This window comes from Petaurus breviceps, unplaced genomic scaffold, assembly GCF_028583685.1.
Source record: "Petaurus breviceps papuanus isolate PSGF00001 unplaced genomic scaffold, PetGlider_PUasm1.0 90903, whole genome shotgun sequence".
In the NCBI taxonomy this organism is placed as follows: domain Eukaryota; kingdom Metazoa; phylum Chordata; class Mammalia; order Diprotodontia; family Petauridae; genus Petaurus; species Petaurus breviceps.
Window position 1 is genome coordinate 14,460,999 of NW_027187376.1, and position 17,783 is coordinate 14,478,781.

Consider the following 17,783-nt stretch of genomic DNA (forward strand, 5'->3'; position numbering starts at 1 on the left):
CACACACACACACACACACACACACACACACACACACACACACACACTGGGATTTGGTGTTTCAACCCCAAGCAGATAGTGGAGAAATTACAACCCTCTGATACTCATGCTCTAGTGTGGGAATGGCATAGAAATGGAAAATTTCACTCATACCTTCTCTGTATTTCTGCTCAGCATATTCACCAGTCTTATCCAGGTCAATCACAGCAGAAGATCCTCTGTGTCTCTCTTTCAGCTTTTCTCAGTACTCAGAGGCTGTGTTACTGCTCTCCCTGTTTTTGTACCAGGTACTTCCATAATCAACCTCTCCATGTACTTATTCTGTCTTCTTCCCTTCCCTAAATCTGTCTCTCTCCTGAAGCAATCACCTTGAGACATGTAGTCTCTTGGGAAATGAAGTTCTAGGAACTTTAATCAAATTCAAGCTTGAGGCCTACAGTGTTCTTTTACTTCAAATGTTTCTCTATTGCAATATGATTTAAGAAGTAGCTTATGAGCATTTGGAAAGGAGAGTAATGATCACTAGGAGCTACCATGGCTTGATCAAGAACAGGGAGATTACCTAGCCTGGTATGTTAAGAAGGTAGCAGGGAGGAAATCCAAGGACCAAAACAAGGAAGCATGATAGAAAACATTTTGGTGAAGATAAACAGAGGTAGAAAAAGAAATTATATTGTCATCGAATATACTATAGACCACTTAGACAGAAAGGGGAAATAGATGAGGAGTTCAGAAAACAGAACATAAGTTTGACCCAGAAGCATGACATTATAGCTATACAGGATTTTAATTATCTAGACATCTGATGGAACCCCATCTTTGTCCACTTGGGTGGCCTTTTTTTTCTTTTACTCCCCTTACTAACTAATTCATTCTTCAAAATATGGAGGAACTGGGGTGGCCAGGTAGCACAGCGAGTAATAGCACTGGCCCCACAGTTGGGATGACTTGGGATTGAATCCGGACTCAGACACTTAGCACCCACCCAGAAACACCTGGCCGTGTAACCTTGAGCAAGTTACTTAACCTCAATTGCTTTAAAAAAAATTTATATATATATGGAGGAACTAACAAAGGAAAATCCTATTCTAGATGAATTTCCGACCAAGTTGGAAATATTCACTTGGTATAGAAATGATGGCTATCCTAGAGAGAATTGACCACTATAGCTAAGAATTTGTCTTAGAGGAGAGAAAAATAGGGTATAGTGTGGGATGCACCCTATATTTGAGAACAGACTTCTAAGTGTTCAGAGAAAAGTACAGTTAGGGGGACAGCTAGGTGACGCCATGAATAGAGCACTGGCCCTAGAGTCAGGAGGACCCACGTTTAAAGTCGGCCTCAGACACTTAACACTTACTAGCCATGTGACCTTGGGCAAGTCACTTAACCCCAACTGCTCCTCCAAAAAAAAAAGTATAGTTAGGGTCCTATGAACAAAAATTCCAATGTGAAAGTTCAGCTGGATGGAATGGGAAGCTCTCAAGAATGAAATTCTAAAGACATGACTAGAAGCAATTCTGGTGCGGAGAGAAAAGAATTGCCTAAAGTGACCGATGTAGATGTATAGGAAACTTGCCAACAAATTAAAAAAAATTTTTTTTTTAAAGATGGAAAATGGAATGGAGAATGAGTCATCAAAAAATGAATACACAAACATTGTGGCATGTACCTTTTATTTCTCTTCAAGTTGTCCTGTTTTATCTCATTTTTTTTCCTGCTCCCATTCTTCCTTTTCCTCTTTTCCTAACATTCTTCACTTCCCCTTCAACACATTTTTTTCTTTTATGTTATTTAAATCTTTCTTCTCCTTCAACTTACTTCCTTCTCCTTCAATTTCTCCTTAATACCTCCAAATTTTTTCCTCCCCAAATCCAATTTCTGGTCTTCTCTGCAAATTCCAAAGCCCTTTGCAAACTACTTTCTTAATTTGTTTTTGTTCTTCACTTTCTCTTTCTTCTTCAACTCAAGTTGTCTTCTCATTCTTTTCCTATAGAAACTAGAAGAAATAGGGTACAAAGCAAGATTTAAAAAATTATAGAGTGATATTTGCCACTTTCTCCAGGAACAAGATCTCTGATATTAAGCTTTTTTCTTTGGAGCGGGGAAGGCTGGGCAATTGGGGTTAAGTGACTTGCCCAGGGTCACACAGCTAGTAAGTGTGCCAAGTGTCTGAGGTCATATTTGAAATCGGGTCCTCCTGACTCTAGCCCCTGATATTAAGCTTTGAATCTATGAGGTCATTTGATTATTCTCCTTACTTGGCACTTCTACTTTGTCTGTTGAAACCCCCCTTGATGATCAGTTACAAGACTTTGTGTTTGCCAAGGCAGAGCAGCATGCCAAAGATAGAACTATATTAGAAGTTGCTATGAATGCCCACCCAGAAGGCACAATCATGCACTGCCCAGGCTCTAGCTGTGCTCCCACCCTGCTTGCTCCACAGGCATTACTGCCAGGTCTGGCCTACCATAGGTGAGGGCTAGGCTGCTCTGAAGGAACATGTAGGCCAAGGTCCTAAAAACTCTAGTTAGACATATCCGTGTTGTGGCCCAATCATAGGAGAATGGGTAGGGCTCTCATTCTACTATCAAATCTGTAGGGATGAATAGCCTAGACTTGACCAGTGAATTTTCCTCAGTTGATTACAGTAGGAATGTAGATGGTGATGTTACTTACATTTTAGACATTATACTTAGGTCCTGGACCTAAGTACAGCTAGAGTCTTTGACCTAAGTATAACTAAGTATATAATATGTTTGATAACTTTTAAAAAATAATTAAATGTTCAAAAAGCTGACACGTTATAGTCATTACTTTGAAGGGGGAAGAAACTGGTGGGGTCAGCACTTTGTTCAGTAAAATGGCCTTTGGTAGGAAATCCATTGATGCTCAAGAGTTCTGATTTTTCTTCTTCCTACAATTCATTTCCTCAAGTGTCTTTTTTTTTCTCCATCAGCCAGACTATTATCTCAGCCCTATAATTTGTGCCTCACACTCTAATGATCTTCGATGCAATGGTAATTTTTTTTATTTACTGGACAATTTTCTGCAAATGGTGTTTATTGCATAGTTTGGTGGGGTTAAAGCTTCAAGAGCAGAAGCAAAATGCTAAATAGACTCTTGCTTTTAAAGTACACTAAATTTGTATCCATTGGAGACATTTTGTTCATTTTAGCTGAGATTACATGTTCCCAATGCTGTTACTAACTCCTTCCAGGGAGTGCAAGGCAGGTCATTATTATTCAAGTTCAATCTGTTCATAAATCAATGCAAATTCCTCAGCATCCAGATTCGTGGACCTCATTAAAATCAAATGGAAAATAGTAGCCGACCCAACAGCACAACCACACCAAATAGCATTCTTGGCACTGCTTTGAAAAGTTGAAATATGATGGTTCATTATTTTAAATGTCTCATTATAGTAATTACATTTCATCAAATGTGGCTGAATCTTCCTATCACCTCATTATCTAATTTTATGGAAAATTTTTCTAAATGGGATGCTGACACATGATCCCAGATTCTTTGTCTATGTGCTGATTTCTAAACCTACATCATATTAAACAAACTCTAAGCAGATATGGGTTAGATTTTAGTTATAGCCTTAGTATTCTAAAACTAAAAATTGTCGTGGCTGATCATATGAAATCAGATTTTACTTTTTTTTATTTCAGCTTGACATTTCATCGTATAAAAGTAAGATTTGATAAGGTGTTTTTATGTCCATTGAAATAGTAATAAAATTTTCATGTTCAAACTAACTTGGTACCAGTGGAATGAGCAAATTATGGCATATCATTGTTAAGAGGAAAACCTAATTTTAAGGTCAAAGGTTCTCATTCCGGAGATCAGAAGTTCTCAAACTTTTTTATTTTAGAACCGCTTTACATTCCTAAAATGTATTGAGGACTCCAAAGAACTTTTGTTTCTGTGCATTATATCTATTGACATTTACCATATTTGAAATTATAACTGATAATTTTTAAGATTACTTACTAAATCATCTTAAAATAACAATTACATACCCATTTTATGTAAATAGAAAAAGCATATTTTTATGAAAATAACATTTTTAGAAAACAAAAGTAACTTAATGAGAAGAATAACATTACTTTATATACTTCTGCTAATCTCTTTAATGTTTGGCTTAATAGAAGACAGCTGAATTTATATATCTGTTTCTGCATTCAATCTGTGGAGCTATGCTGTTCTGGTTGAACTATATTATGAAAACAACCCAACCTCACACAGCCATGTAGTTGGAAAAGGGAGTATTTTAACAAGCAAATAACATCTTGGTATTATTATGGATGTAGCTTTGACCTCACAAATTCCCTGACAGTGTCTTAGTGTTACACTTTGAGAACAACTGCCCTAGATCTTTGTCAGTCATGACCATGCTAAAGAACTTTGGCACCATGTTAATAGCAGCTCTTTTTATAGTGGCAAAGAAGTAGACATTGAGGGATGCCCATCAGTTGAATAATGGCTGAACAAGTTGGAATATATGATTGTAATGGAGTTCTAGTCTGCTATAAGAAATGATGAGCAAAGTGATTTCAGAAAATCCTGGGAAGACTTACATGAACTGATGCAAAGTGAAGTGAGCAAAACCAGGAGAACATTGTACCCAATAGCAGCAATACTGTATGATAATCAACTAGAAATGACTTCGTTATTCTCAGAAATACAATGATCCAAGACAATTCCAAATGATGAAATTTCATGATGAAAAATGCTGTCCACCACCAGAGAAAGAACTGATAGAATCTGAATGCAAATCAAAGCAAACTCTTTTTGCTTTCTGTATTTTTTCCCTTAGGTCTGCATCTTCTTTTACAACATGACAAATATGGTAATATGTTTTACATGATTGAACATGTATAACCTATATCAAATTGCTTACTGTCTCAGGGAGGGGGGAGGTAAGAGGAAAAGAAAAAAATTAGAACTCAAAATTTTAAAAAATGAATGTTAATTATCTTTACATTAATTGGAGAAATAATAAAAATATTATTAAAATATCTTTGACACCTGTGGCAAAAGCTCTAAGAGTCACTTAGTTTTTTTTTTATTTCTTTTTTTGTTTCTGTTTTTGGAGGGGGGAAGGCAGGGCAATTGGTGTTAAGTGACTTGCCCAAGGTCACGCAGTAAGTGTGTCAAGTGTCTGAGGCCAGATTTCAACTCAGGTCCTCCTGACTCCAGGGCCGGTGCTCTATTTACTGTGTCACCCTAACTGCCTCAGAGTCACTTAATTCTTTGTAAGAAGTGCCAAAATATGTTCATTTCCAACATATATGTAAATATACTGGCCTCAATCCTTTTCAATTCTATCCCTTTCTCACTTCTGTCTTTCCTCATTCCTTCCCAGTCTTGCTCCTGAGCTACTTTGGTCATCAGTCCTCAAAAGCACCATTTAATAATGTTGTCTTAACTAGGATCAGAAACTTATATAGGTCAATTGACCATATGACCTGTGGGATAATGTTCTTTTCTAAGAGTAGACTACTGTTAATTAGCTGTTTCTTTCACCTGGTATGCCCTGATTACCTATCTGAAGTCTACTCATTCTTCTGGGCCCAGCAGAAGCTCTATTTCCTCTAAGATTCTTTTCCTAACCACTCCAGTCCATAACTCTGACCTCCTCATATAACTTTTGTCATCGTGAGCTCTCCCTTATCACAATATAGAGTGCTTTGTACTGGGTGTTTTTTTTCCAGCTAGATTTGCCATTCATTCAATTAATTTATTTTGCAATTCATTCAGTTGCACTTATTAATGGACTATGTACCATCAGCATTTACATTAACAAACATTTTTTGAGTATCTACTTTGTGGTAGACACTCTGGTGCTAGAATCATCGAATCCCAGAGTTGGAATGGATCTTGGAGAACATTTGAGTCAATCCTTTGGCTAATGGATATATCCCCATGGGTGATACAAAGAAAGTTCTAAAATCTTATGTATAAGATATGATTCCTGGTCTCAAGGAACTTAAAACTTAGATTGTAAACATAGTGTTGTATAAATAGTAGACACAATCATATTTGTTGGTTAACAAATTATGGAATTATGGGAATTCAGCTAGTCTGCTAGTAGAAGTGATCTGACTGGCTATTGTGGTAGAGAACAGATACTATTTCTACTGTCAGGAAATTGGTTCAACTAGTTGAAAAAGAGGTAGATTTATCATGAGGGAGATAGTGAAGATTCATCTTTTTAAGACAAGATAATGGGTTCTAGCAAAATAGAATGAGTGACGGAGCGGCCAGGTAACACAGCGAGTAAGAGCACCGGCTCCAGTGTTGAGAAGACCTGGAGATCGAATCCCGGGCTCAGACACTTAGCACCCACCCACAAACACCTGGCCGTGTAACCTTGAGCAAATTACTTAACCCCAATTGCTTAGGGGCCGCCAGGTGGCTCAGCGAGTAAGAGCACTGGCTCCAGTGTCGGGATGACCTGGATCAAATCTGGGCTCAGATACTCAGCACCACACCCAGAAATAATAACTGGCCGTGTAACCTTGAGCAAGTTACTTAACCCTGATTGCTTTAAAAAAAAATAGAATGAGTGTCAGAGAACCTAGACTGTCTTCTGACTTTATGGTTCACTCGTGAAGTTTTTCTGACTGTCCCTTTGTGGCACAGGTTTCCTTTCATACGATGAAAATGACAGCAGTTTTTATTTAAAGTGAGGGCCTTGTGATGAAATTATATTAGATGGACTTCCCTCAATAATACCTATGTCTGTCTAAATTGTTTCTGAATACTAAATCATATTTTATGTGCCATATTATCTCTGGAATGACTAGTTCATAGATTATAATCTAGCTTTCATCTTAAACTTTCTCCTTTCCCAGGACTTATATCTTTTTGCACTTACAGCTTCCTTGACCTAATTCTTCCAGTACTGGTTGCAATTTCACATATATCCCACTGACTCACTGGTCATAGTAGAAGAGCTGGAATATTCCTTGCTCCCCATTGCCACTTCCAGGTTTTCCCTCTTCTTTGATGTTCATTAAATCCACATTTATCACGCAATCAAGATTCTGATGGCTGTCGTCTACCAATGTCCAAGACACTCTCTGTTGAGGACCTCGGGCCAGTGAGACTCTGACCCTGATGGCTGAATAAGCCCCCTCAGGTAAAGGTCTCGCTGCCAGGCCCGAATCAGTTCCCCATCCCCCAGGGAAGAGTTCAAGCATGCAGGTGTGAGGATTGGATCCTTGAGATAAGCTTAGGCCTGAGAACACTGCAGTGCACAATGTCCACAGGGGAAAGCCATTAGGAAGCATCCTGTAAAAGACTTGCACTTAGAACAATGAAGGAGATTCTTTTTCTGCCACTCTTTGAGTCCCTGTCTCTCTTTTAACTCGCAGCCTCTGGGTAGACAGCACTCCCAGTCCTGATAGGGAATAGCAGGATTCCCAATTCTCTCAGCTCTGCCACAGAAAGCCGGGTTCCCTGCCTCGGCCCATCACAACTCTCCTTCCATCCTCAACAAGTTCTGTACCTGGTCCATGCCAGTCTTTCTCTCCTCCTCAGGTCTTGCCCTCATACTAAGGGACTTCAATGTGCATGTTGATATTCCCTCAAGGATCCTAACCTCCAGGTTCCTTAATGAATTCATTTCCCATAACCTACTCCTCTACCCCACTACAGCTACACACCGAAATGTCATACCCTTGATCTAGCCATCACCCACGAATGTATTGCTTCCATGTTTACATTTACTGGCTGTATGACCTTAGGCAAATCACTTAATATCTGCTTGCCTCAGTTTCCACAACTATAAAATGAGAATAATGACAATAGCACCTACCTCCTGGGGTTGTTGTGAAAATAAAATGAGATGATACTTTTAAGATGCATAGCACAGTGCCTGGCACATTTTGGGTGCTATATAATTGGTAGCTATTAATATTAATTATAATATTTTTGTGCATTTGGTAATTCCTTTATCTGATCACAATCTGTTGTCATTCCACCTATCCCTATGCCTTGCAACTCGCCAGATCTGGTCTTTGTCCTCACTGTGACCTCTAATCACTCCACTTCCACAGTTCCTTCCCAGGCCATCGCTCCAGCACTGGCCACATTCTTCTCCCTTCTCCACCTTGTCAACCTGATGAACCAGTTCAACTCTACACTGTCCTCTTCCCTCCATTCCCTCATCGCCTTGTCTTATCAAAGACATTACCCTGCAAAAAGTCAGCCTTGGATTAGTCCCAATATCCGTTGCCTTTGATCCTTCTCACACTGCTGAATGTAGATGAAGGAAACAATAAAACTGTACTAAGTAGGCCCACTATTATTTATATTGTATTATACAAGCTCAACTGCATCCTCACTGCAGCAAGGCGATCTCTTACTCCTCTCTAACCAAATCTCTACCCCACTCATCAAAGAAGCCTTTCCAAACCTTCCATCTTCATTCAAACCTCCCACAGCTCTCTCACACCCTGCACTCCCAGCTGAAAACTTTGCCTTGAATTTCACTGAAAAAAATTGAAGCCATTTGCCAAGAGCTCCCTGTTCTTCCTATCTCATCTCACATCACTCAGATGCCTTCTGTCACTTTCTCCTCCTCTATTCCAGTCTCTCATGAAGAGGTGGCCTTCCTCCTTGCTAAAACAAACCCCTTGCACAAGTGAAAGTGAATCCATTCCATTCCATCTTTTCTGGCAGATCACCCCCTCTATCATTCCCACTCTCTCACTTTTCTTCCATCTCTCCCTGTCTACTGGCTGCTTTCCTACTGTCTACAAACACTCCTATGTCTCGCCCATTCTCAAAAAAAGTTCACATAATCTATATGTCTTGGCTAGCTACGATTCTATATCTCTTCTTCCTTCAGTGGGTAAACTCAACTAATTCAAGTCCAAAACAACTCATCCAAGTCTCTATAGCTCTAAAGATTTTGCACATGAGAAACAATTCACTCAAGTCAGACAAGAATACAAGAAGAACTCTGTTCTTCTCCCTGGGGAATAACAGCTTTGTAGTACTTTAGAGTTATAATTAGAAAATGTTGATAATGTTTGGTAAAATGCATTCCTGCTGACTTCCCAACACCTCAGACACTGTTTTTCTAACAGAAAATGGAACTGGTAAATAAAATCTAATATATTTGATAATACCATTAAGCACACTTAGGAAAAAAAAAAAAGCAAACCTCATCTTTCTGATGCTGTATTTCCGGAGGCATGAAAACTCCAGTGTGGAGCTGCTGGCACATCTCATCCCCACCCCACCCCCTCCGCCTCACTACCAAATCCCAAGAGTTGCTTTAGTCATGAAGGCATTACAGTGCTGTGGAAAGTCTTGGCATTAAGCCAGTACCAGTGTTCAGTAGGATAAAGACCTCAAAGTCTAGCTTCCTGACTATGCCTGCCCTGAAGAAACAGGGCAAAGAATGGCACTGACATAATGAGGTAGTTGTCCTGCTGTTATGCCAGGAGAAAAGAAAGGAGTCATTTTTTTTTCCATTTTGACAAACCTTTTAAGATAAAGATAGCTCTTTTTTTTAAATAAAATGATCTGTTATCCCAGGTATAAATTTATGCCAAGTGTTAAAGCTAAATAAACAGGAAAAATGGAAATGACTTTCATTAATAAAAATGACTTAACCTGCATAAATATTTCTGTAATGTCATGTAAGTTTCAGGGTACTTTAAGCAAGAGTGTTATTTTAGTGTTAAACAGTAAGGGGGAAATGTAATGATTTATCTGGGCTCAATATACTGCAGCAAGAATTAGCAAGGGTTCAAGAATGGAGCGTCAAGTTGCAGCCCCTGTTCTTTCCCCTGGAGGCAGAGTCTGGACCAGTCTGGATGAATGCAAGGGATATAGGAAAATTCCCCACCTCTAAAACATCTCCCATGCATATTACCAATTAGAAAAAAATGTTATGATACCAACCCCTTCTTTAAAATACTCACACAATCAAAATTAAGCATATCAGCTATTTCACACCTTAGTATGAATTACTTGAATCAGCTACTTAGGTTGTTTTTCTATCAGAGATCAGCTACATGAAGTACTGAAAGTTTTAATCACAGGGAGAAGAGAGAGAGAATGAGAAGTAATTTTGAAGCATGGGTTAGAAGACAAACTTGGGTGGAGTGCCAAAGTGGGAGGCTATGAATACCCAGAGGGTAGCATGACAGCATCATGGGAGGAAAAAAGCACCTGGAATTACAGACAGACATAAAAAGAGAGGAGAACAAATGTCCAAGGTTGGAAAAGTTATACCACTTTCAGTATTTGGCTCAGTTTAGAAAGCTTACTCTATCATACTTAAAGTAAAATTTTAGATTAAAATTAAATTGAATTAAAATTTCAGATAAAATTCTGATGAAAAAAACATGAATATATTGTATCACATCTATGGCTCTAAGATCTGTTCAGTCATAATGAAAAATGAGTCTCAAAATAAAATTCTTCAAAGAAACACCTCTTTCCTTTCTCCCTTTCTTCTTTTCTCCAATCCCTTTATCCTTTTATTTCATCCTCTCTTCCTTTCTCCCTTCTTGCAGGAAACAGTGAGTAATATAGGAGATATTTATGTGGAATATTTGTGAGATATTTTTGTTTCTTTTGGGAAACAGTGAGTAGTATGGGAGATATTTGTGTGTGTTTGTGCACATGTGTTGAGGACTTTACTTCTGAAATTAACCCTAAATTGAATTTAGATATGAAAATGGATTTCAATGATCCATACAGAGAAACAAATAGAAATTAGTTTTGAGGAGAAGAGTGATGGTATATACATTGGTGCTAATGTGGTCACACTGAGAGAGAGAATGGCCTTTATTTTTTTTAATAACTTTTTTTTTTGTATAATGCGTCATGGTTCACAAAGTGTTTAATATTTATTATCTCATTTGAACCTCACAGAACCCCTGATTAAAACCTATGGAATTTTTTTTTTTGCTTTTTTGGAGGGGGGAAGGCAGGGCAATTGGGGTTAAGTGACTTGCCCAAGGTCACAAGGCAAGTAAGTGTTAAATGTCTGAGGCTGGATTCAAACTCAAGTCCTCCTGACTCCAGGGTCGGTGCTCTATTCACTGTACTACCTAGCTGCCCCTACCTGGTCCTCATTGATAAGCTGCTGGAATACTACAAGGTAAGGTGAAAGGATGAAGATTACCTCAGAGAGAAAGGATACCACCATCTTATGTCAGCGCCCAGGGCTAGAGCCCCATTTCCACAGGCTAGTTATGGCTCTGTACTCAGGGCACAAAAAAAGGAATCTATGTACTCAACATGAGTCTCCCCTTGATTCCCTTAATCTTTTGCTACAGAAAGAAGAAAATGATCTATATGAACAAAAAATATATTTATAGAAGTTCTTTTTGGAGTGGCAAAGAACCAGAAATGAAGAGAGTGCCAATCAATTGGGGAATTGTTGAACAATGATGCTATATTAATTTAATGGAATACTATTTTGCTGTAAGAAATGGTAAGAGTTTCAGGGAAGTCTGGAAAGACTTGTATGAACTGATGAAGAGTGAAGTGAACAGAACAAAAATAACAATTTATAGCCTAATAGCAACATATAAAGAAATACAATCAGTCCTGTCCTTCAGAGACTTTAACCTAGTAATTAAATTAGAAAATAGGAATGGAAAAATATCCCAAAACCCTGGATTCTCCCCCTTATTAGTAGTTGATTATTAATAATTATTTCTCTCATTCTCCCATTTTATTCTATTGAGAAATACAGTCTGATATGACATTGTATGAATAATTTTCTTTTTTTTTAATTAATTAATTTAGTTTTAGTTTACAACATTCAGCTCCACAAGCTTTTGAGTTAGGGTTAGGGTTAGGGTTAGGGTTAGATATGATATAGATTCTTTTTTTTTTTAAGCAATTGGGGTTAAGTAACTTGCCCAAGGTTACACAGCCAGTTGTTTTTTTTGTGTGTGTGTATGGGTGTTAATTATCTGAGTCCAGAACCAATCCCGAGTCCTCCCGACTCTGGGGCCAGTGCTCTTACTCACTGTGCCACCTAGCCACCCCTCTGATATAGATTCTACAAATACCTTCACATTAAACATTGGTCAAGTTGTAAAGAAGAATTATAACCAATGGAAATAGCAATGAGAAAAAAGGAACAAAACAAAACAAAACAGAGAGAGAGCAAGTAGTTTGCTTCAATCTGCACTCAGACTCCCATAAATCTTTCTCTGTATGTGGATAGCCTTTTCTATCATCAGTCCTTTGGAGTGTCTTATAACCTTGCATTACTGAGATGAGCCTTGTCTATCAAAGTCAGTCGTCACATATACGATGTGTCTGTAATTGTGTACAATATTCTCCTGGTTCTGCTCTCCTCATTCAGCATCAGTTTATATAAGTCTATCCATGTTATTATGAAGTCTGTCTGCTCCTCATTTCTTATAGTACAGTAGTATTCCATTACATTCATATACCACAACTTGTTCAGCCATTCCCCAATTGATGGGCATCCCTTGATTTCCAATTCTTTGCCACCAGAAAAAGAGCTGCTATAAATATTTTTGCATATATGGGTCCTTTTCCCACTTGTATGATCTCTTTGGGATACAGCCCTAGAAGTGGTATTACTTGGTCAAAGGGTTTACACATTTTTATAGCTCTTTGGGCATAGTTACATATATATATCCAGAATGGTTGGATCAGTTCACAACTCCACCAACAAGATTAGTGTTCCAATTTTGCCACATCTTCTCCAACATTTAACATTTTCCTTTTCTGTCATATTAGCCAATCTGGTAGGTGTGAGGTGATACCTTAGAGTTGTTTTAATTTGCATTTCTCTTATCAATAGTGATTTAGAGCAATAATAAATTATTACTTTGAAAAAGAAAGCAGCAATCTAGAAAAGAAAATATTAGCTGAAAATAAGACCAAATTATCTATTGTATCCAATCCTAATATCTATGATTAAATTACCAAACCACTAATAAAATATAGTCCTGAATTTACACTCATACTCTTGCTATTTTTTCCAAGTTCAATGTGGGATATTTTGAGTAACCAGCTATGCAAGTTATGGCCTGAGCCCCCATCAATGAAATATTCTATATTCAGAGACCAAGTAAGCCCAAATTCAATAGTAAAGCATTGAATTTAGTCATTAAAAATAGATAACAAGGGGAAAATAATCAGGCAGTAGATTTGTTCTCATTTCCCCATAGGCACAAGTAACTACATCTCCAGAGGTGATGAAGAGGGGAAAATCTCAAGGAAAACTTATGTAGGGGTAGGAAAACTATCCCTCTTGCAATGTGGTGAACAGGAAAAGGAAAGTCACTAATTTCCCTGTCTCTTCTTGGCTGGTCACTTTCCATGACCAGCAAGAAGATCTAATATAGCTAATTGGGAATATATTTACTTTGGCTCTAGTTCTGGGTTACTAGTTCCTTTCATATGGAATAAATCTTCTGAGTTCCCACCCTCTGTAATTACCAAAGCTCAAACATGCAGAACATCAGCTGAAATGCTAGCTTCTCTGGCTCAGTAGGCTTTGTCCCACAACAATATATTGCTTCAGTTCACTCTCTTTCCGTGTAGTTTCCCTTCTGATTTCCATCTTCTTTCCAATGTCATGCCTCCTATTGACGAGGTCAGGGTTTATCCAAGAGTGACATCATCAGTAATCCCCCAGGCTCTCATGAGAATCAGCCCAATCCTTATTATAATATTCATTTTTTCATTAATTGTTAACCAATCAGAGTTGATTTCCACCTATCAGGAATACTCACTCTTCCAAGAGTATTAAAGCATTCAGGGACCCCAAAGTTTGCCTTTGGTTTACAAGAAAAAGCCACTGACCTCAATCTATTAATTTACTTACGATAATTAATAAATTGTTTATTAATTGCCCAGAAAAAAAGGAAAACTTCATTATTTTCAAGTATTTATTCATTGTAGCATTATAGTTTTAATAGCCCTACACCCTACAATAAATTACTCCTATAACTGATTCTGGTTTTTAAAAAGCTTTTCTTCTTCATCCCTAGCTACAGATTTACATGATTAAAGTGAGAGTCAAACAATTATGGACTTATGAAATATGGATAATTCATAACAACAACCAGAAAAAAACCCTTCATGGCCTGAATCATGTAATAAGGGACTAATTAGCCTTTTTTGTTTGTCATGTACCTTTTTGGTAGTTTAGTGAAGCCAATGGACTCTTTTTCAAAAGAAATTTTTTAAAGACATAAAATGGAACATATAGGGTTACAAAGGAAACCTATTATATTAAAATAGATATTAAAAAAATTCAAGTCCATTGACTCCCAGGTTAAGAACCCCTGTAAAATAACTGATGATGCCACACAACTTAGATACAATGTGTAAATGTTCAACCGTACTGCTTGCTTTATAATAGAACCTGGGATAATCAGTAATAAGAATAATATCATAATAATATCATTAATTATATCATATATTTTGTTTATATTTATATAATATATAATAATAAAATTGCTGTCATCCTCTACCCTGGTACCTCAATGACTGGTGGCTCCCTGCCTATGACATCAGAGGTGACAAGCTGATTAGATGCACCATCATTAAACACTCCCTCCCATCCTTCCCTATAAGACACTTTTGCTTCCTGGGGTATCCCTATTTAAGCTCCTTGGGTCAGTTAGTAAATAATGACAACAATAACTCCTTTGAACTTCATCATGCCCCCAGGAGCCTCATCATTCTGTAAAATTGCAACAGCCTTAGTACTCACACCTCCCTGGTACTCTCACTACCCTCTAACTGGAGGACTGAGCAGAGAGCTCCTCCTAAAATCTTCATTTAAGGAGGGAACAGGGCACCACCCAGGTGAGCTCCTCTGGATTTCTCCATCATGCCTTTCTCCCCTTCTTCTCAGGTTCCTTTTGGGTGTTGTCCTTCCCCATCAAATTGTAAGCTCTTTGAGGGCAGAAACTGTTTTTCTTCTTCACATTTGTATCTCCAACACTTAGCATAATGCTTGGCACATATTAGGCATGTAATAAATGTTTCTTGACTGATTGATAAGCATTTATTAAGCTCTTACTATGTATCAGGCACTGTGCTAGATAAAAGGGTTTATTGCTTTCAGCAACGACTGGGTTGTCTGGTTTTATGCAATCCATCTAGTCCTAATGACTAACCCAAATAGCTTTCAGTCATGTAATATATATCCAACTACTATTTTTACCAATTTCTTTAGGTCAATATTTTAGATATTTAGATTTTTTTCTTTTTTGGAGGGCAATTGGGGTTAAGTAACTTGCCCAAGGTTACATGGCTATTTTGTGTGTGTGTGTGTGTGTGTGTGTGTGTGTGTGTGTGTGTGTGTGTTAAGTGTCTGAGTCCGGAACTGGACTCGGGTCCTCCTGACTCCAGGGCCAGGGCTTTACTCACTGTGCCACCTAGCCACCCTACATTTTCTTTCTTAAAACGCACTTAACACAGTACATGACTGGTCCTTAAATGCTTAGTGACCAACAAAGGTACTAAGGTCCTTTATTGTAAAGGTAGTGAAAGAACAGTCAATTTGGTATCAGAAAACCTAGATTTGAATCCCAGCTTTATTACTTACCACAAGCATGACCCCAAACAAATCACTTAATTCTAACCCTCGGTTTCATCATCTGTAAAATAGGGATAATTATATTGGCGCTGTCTACATTATAGAAATAATGTGAGGGTGAACTGAAGTAATTTGAGCAAAACATTTTGCAATTGTGGGTACTATATAAATGTGGGTGATTATTATCATTTGACCTCTGGTTATCTTTGGAAAAAAAAAAGTTCACAAAAGCCAGTAGTAAGGGGGCTCAACAGGACCAGAGCTCCAACCCATCAGTTACTTCTAAGTTTTGCTGCAGACAGATGTTCTGGAAGGGTAGGGGTGGAGGTAGGGATACTCAGCAATGAAAAGCAAAGTTTCAATTTTTCCAGAGCAGTAAAATCCTCCAGATTGTCCAAAGCTAGTCTTAAAATACACAGGGCAGTTCCCTAGAAATGAAACCATTTCTTATTCTTATGTATTGGCATTCTTAAAATAAAAAAAATAATTATTATCTTGAATTCCATGGTTAGACAACATCCTGGAGATAGATAATTGGCAAAAATTAATATTTCCTTTACTCATTAATGGAACACAAGGAAACCCTGGACTTGGTTGGGAAATGTGTAGGTATATTTTTATCACTACCTAAAACGACATACCTGACTTTGAAATTATTTCCTGAAATCTGCAACTATAAATAAAACTCATTCCAAAGATCATTTGAAAAAGCCCTATCTGGAATTTCTAAAATACTTTGCCACCTGGTTACTCTTTATGCAATGTGATTTTTTTTCCAATGGTTCCATACATACACACACACATAAATGTATGTGTATGTATACCTATATATCTTTTCTCCAAAAGAGAAATGCAAGTTAAAAAGGGAAACTTTCTCCCTTGTTTAAACTGGTCTGTGCAACCCACAGTGTCAATTTCCTTTCAGAAAGTAAACCAAGGTTACTCATATGCACAGGCACCCTGACCAAAACTATTCCATTGTGCAATATGCGTGTTGCTTGTCTCCCAAAGTAGATGATTATGGAGAGCAGGAGGGGGGAGGGGAAGAACCACATTCACAACTAGTCCCAGAGAGTTGTATAAAAGCTGCAGAACTAGCATCCTTCCTCATCCACGGTGTCATTTCAAAAGCCAAGTGAGGAGGCTGGGAAAGCTGTGCACTACAGTTGTTCTGAAATCCACACTGTTTTTCATTCTGGACTCCAGAGGTTACACCCAGGATCACAATAACCTCTCTTCCTGACAGAAAATTAACTGGTAAGTAGGTTCATTCTTGTATTTTCTTGTTTGCTTTCTCCATAAGTTAACACATTTTCAGTTGACTTGATAATGATTTTTGGAGAAAATTTATTTACCTAACAGGATTAGAATGAGTAACAGCTGACAGAAAAGGGCTCATGATACTTAAAAAGAAAGAAACCAAAAAAGAGAGGAAAGAATTCTCTATTTGCAGACTCACTGAAAACTCATATTCTTGGTCTTATGTCAAAAGTTAAGAGATCATACAGGGTTTGCTACAGCTGGAAATTAACTCTGAAATTTCAGAAAAGAAAAGAAAAAAATAAAGCAAGGAGAAGAAAAAAATTAGACACTTCAAGTAATTTTCTCAACCTTTATATAATTAAAAACAGGCTATAAGTTTAGATTTAGAATACTTGAAAGCCCAGAAATAGTCAAATAACTTTTGTAAAGCTCTTTGTTGTGATGTTTAGTACAATTGTTCATCTTAACTAGATGATAAAATAGCCAAGAATCTAAATCCAATTAGCAGGTGATTATTTCAGGAAGGGGTTCTACAAAAAGGCTTCACTATATTTCTTTTGGTATACCTGGATTTATTAGATCCCACAATTAATAGCATGCTGAAATAATCATGCATAAAAATGACATGAGAAGATCAAGTCTAGGTTCTTCCTAATGAAGGACTAACAGTTAATTAATTATAAGATCATAGTTTATGGGGCTAACTGAAGGTTGTCATTTTTGCATCTAATTCAGTTAAACTCTACAAACCTCTGTGACCCCACTTTTCAAGGCATTTGCAATTAGTTGCTTCTCACTGACTAAAAAGCAAGGTTTCACCTGTAATTTCTGTCTTGAGTACCCAATATACTCTTTACAGGTTAAGATCCACTTTCTCAATGAGGAATTCACAGGCTTGTTACAAAATTTCTTTCAGGATATTTTTACCAGCATACTCATC

At 37.6% G+C, this 17,783-nt stretch overlaps 2 protein-coding genes across 2 annotated transcripts in view; both read left to right on the forward strand.

Moving 5' to 3' along the window:
* NDUFS1 (NADH:ubiquinone oxidoreductase core subunit S1) overlaps positions 1-17,783 on the forward strand; it is a 386,086-nt gene that overhangs the window by 251,976 nt on the left and 116,327 nt on the right. The window lies entirely within an intron of this gene.
* CMKLR2 (chemerin chemokine-like receptor 2) overlaps positions 16,620-17,783 on the forward strand; it is a 53,116-nt gene continuing 51,952 nt past the window's right edge. Inside the window, exon 1 of the mRNA XM_069075286.1 lies at positions 16,620-16,837. The gene's annotated coding sequence lies outside the window, so the exon portion shown is untranslated. The remainder of the gene's footprint in view (positions 16,838-17,783) is intronic.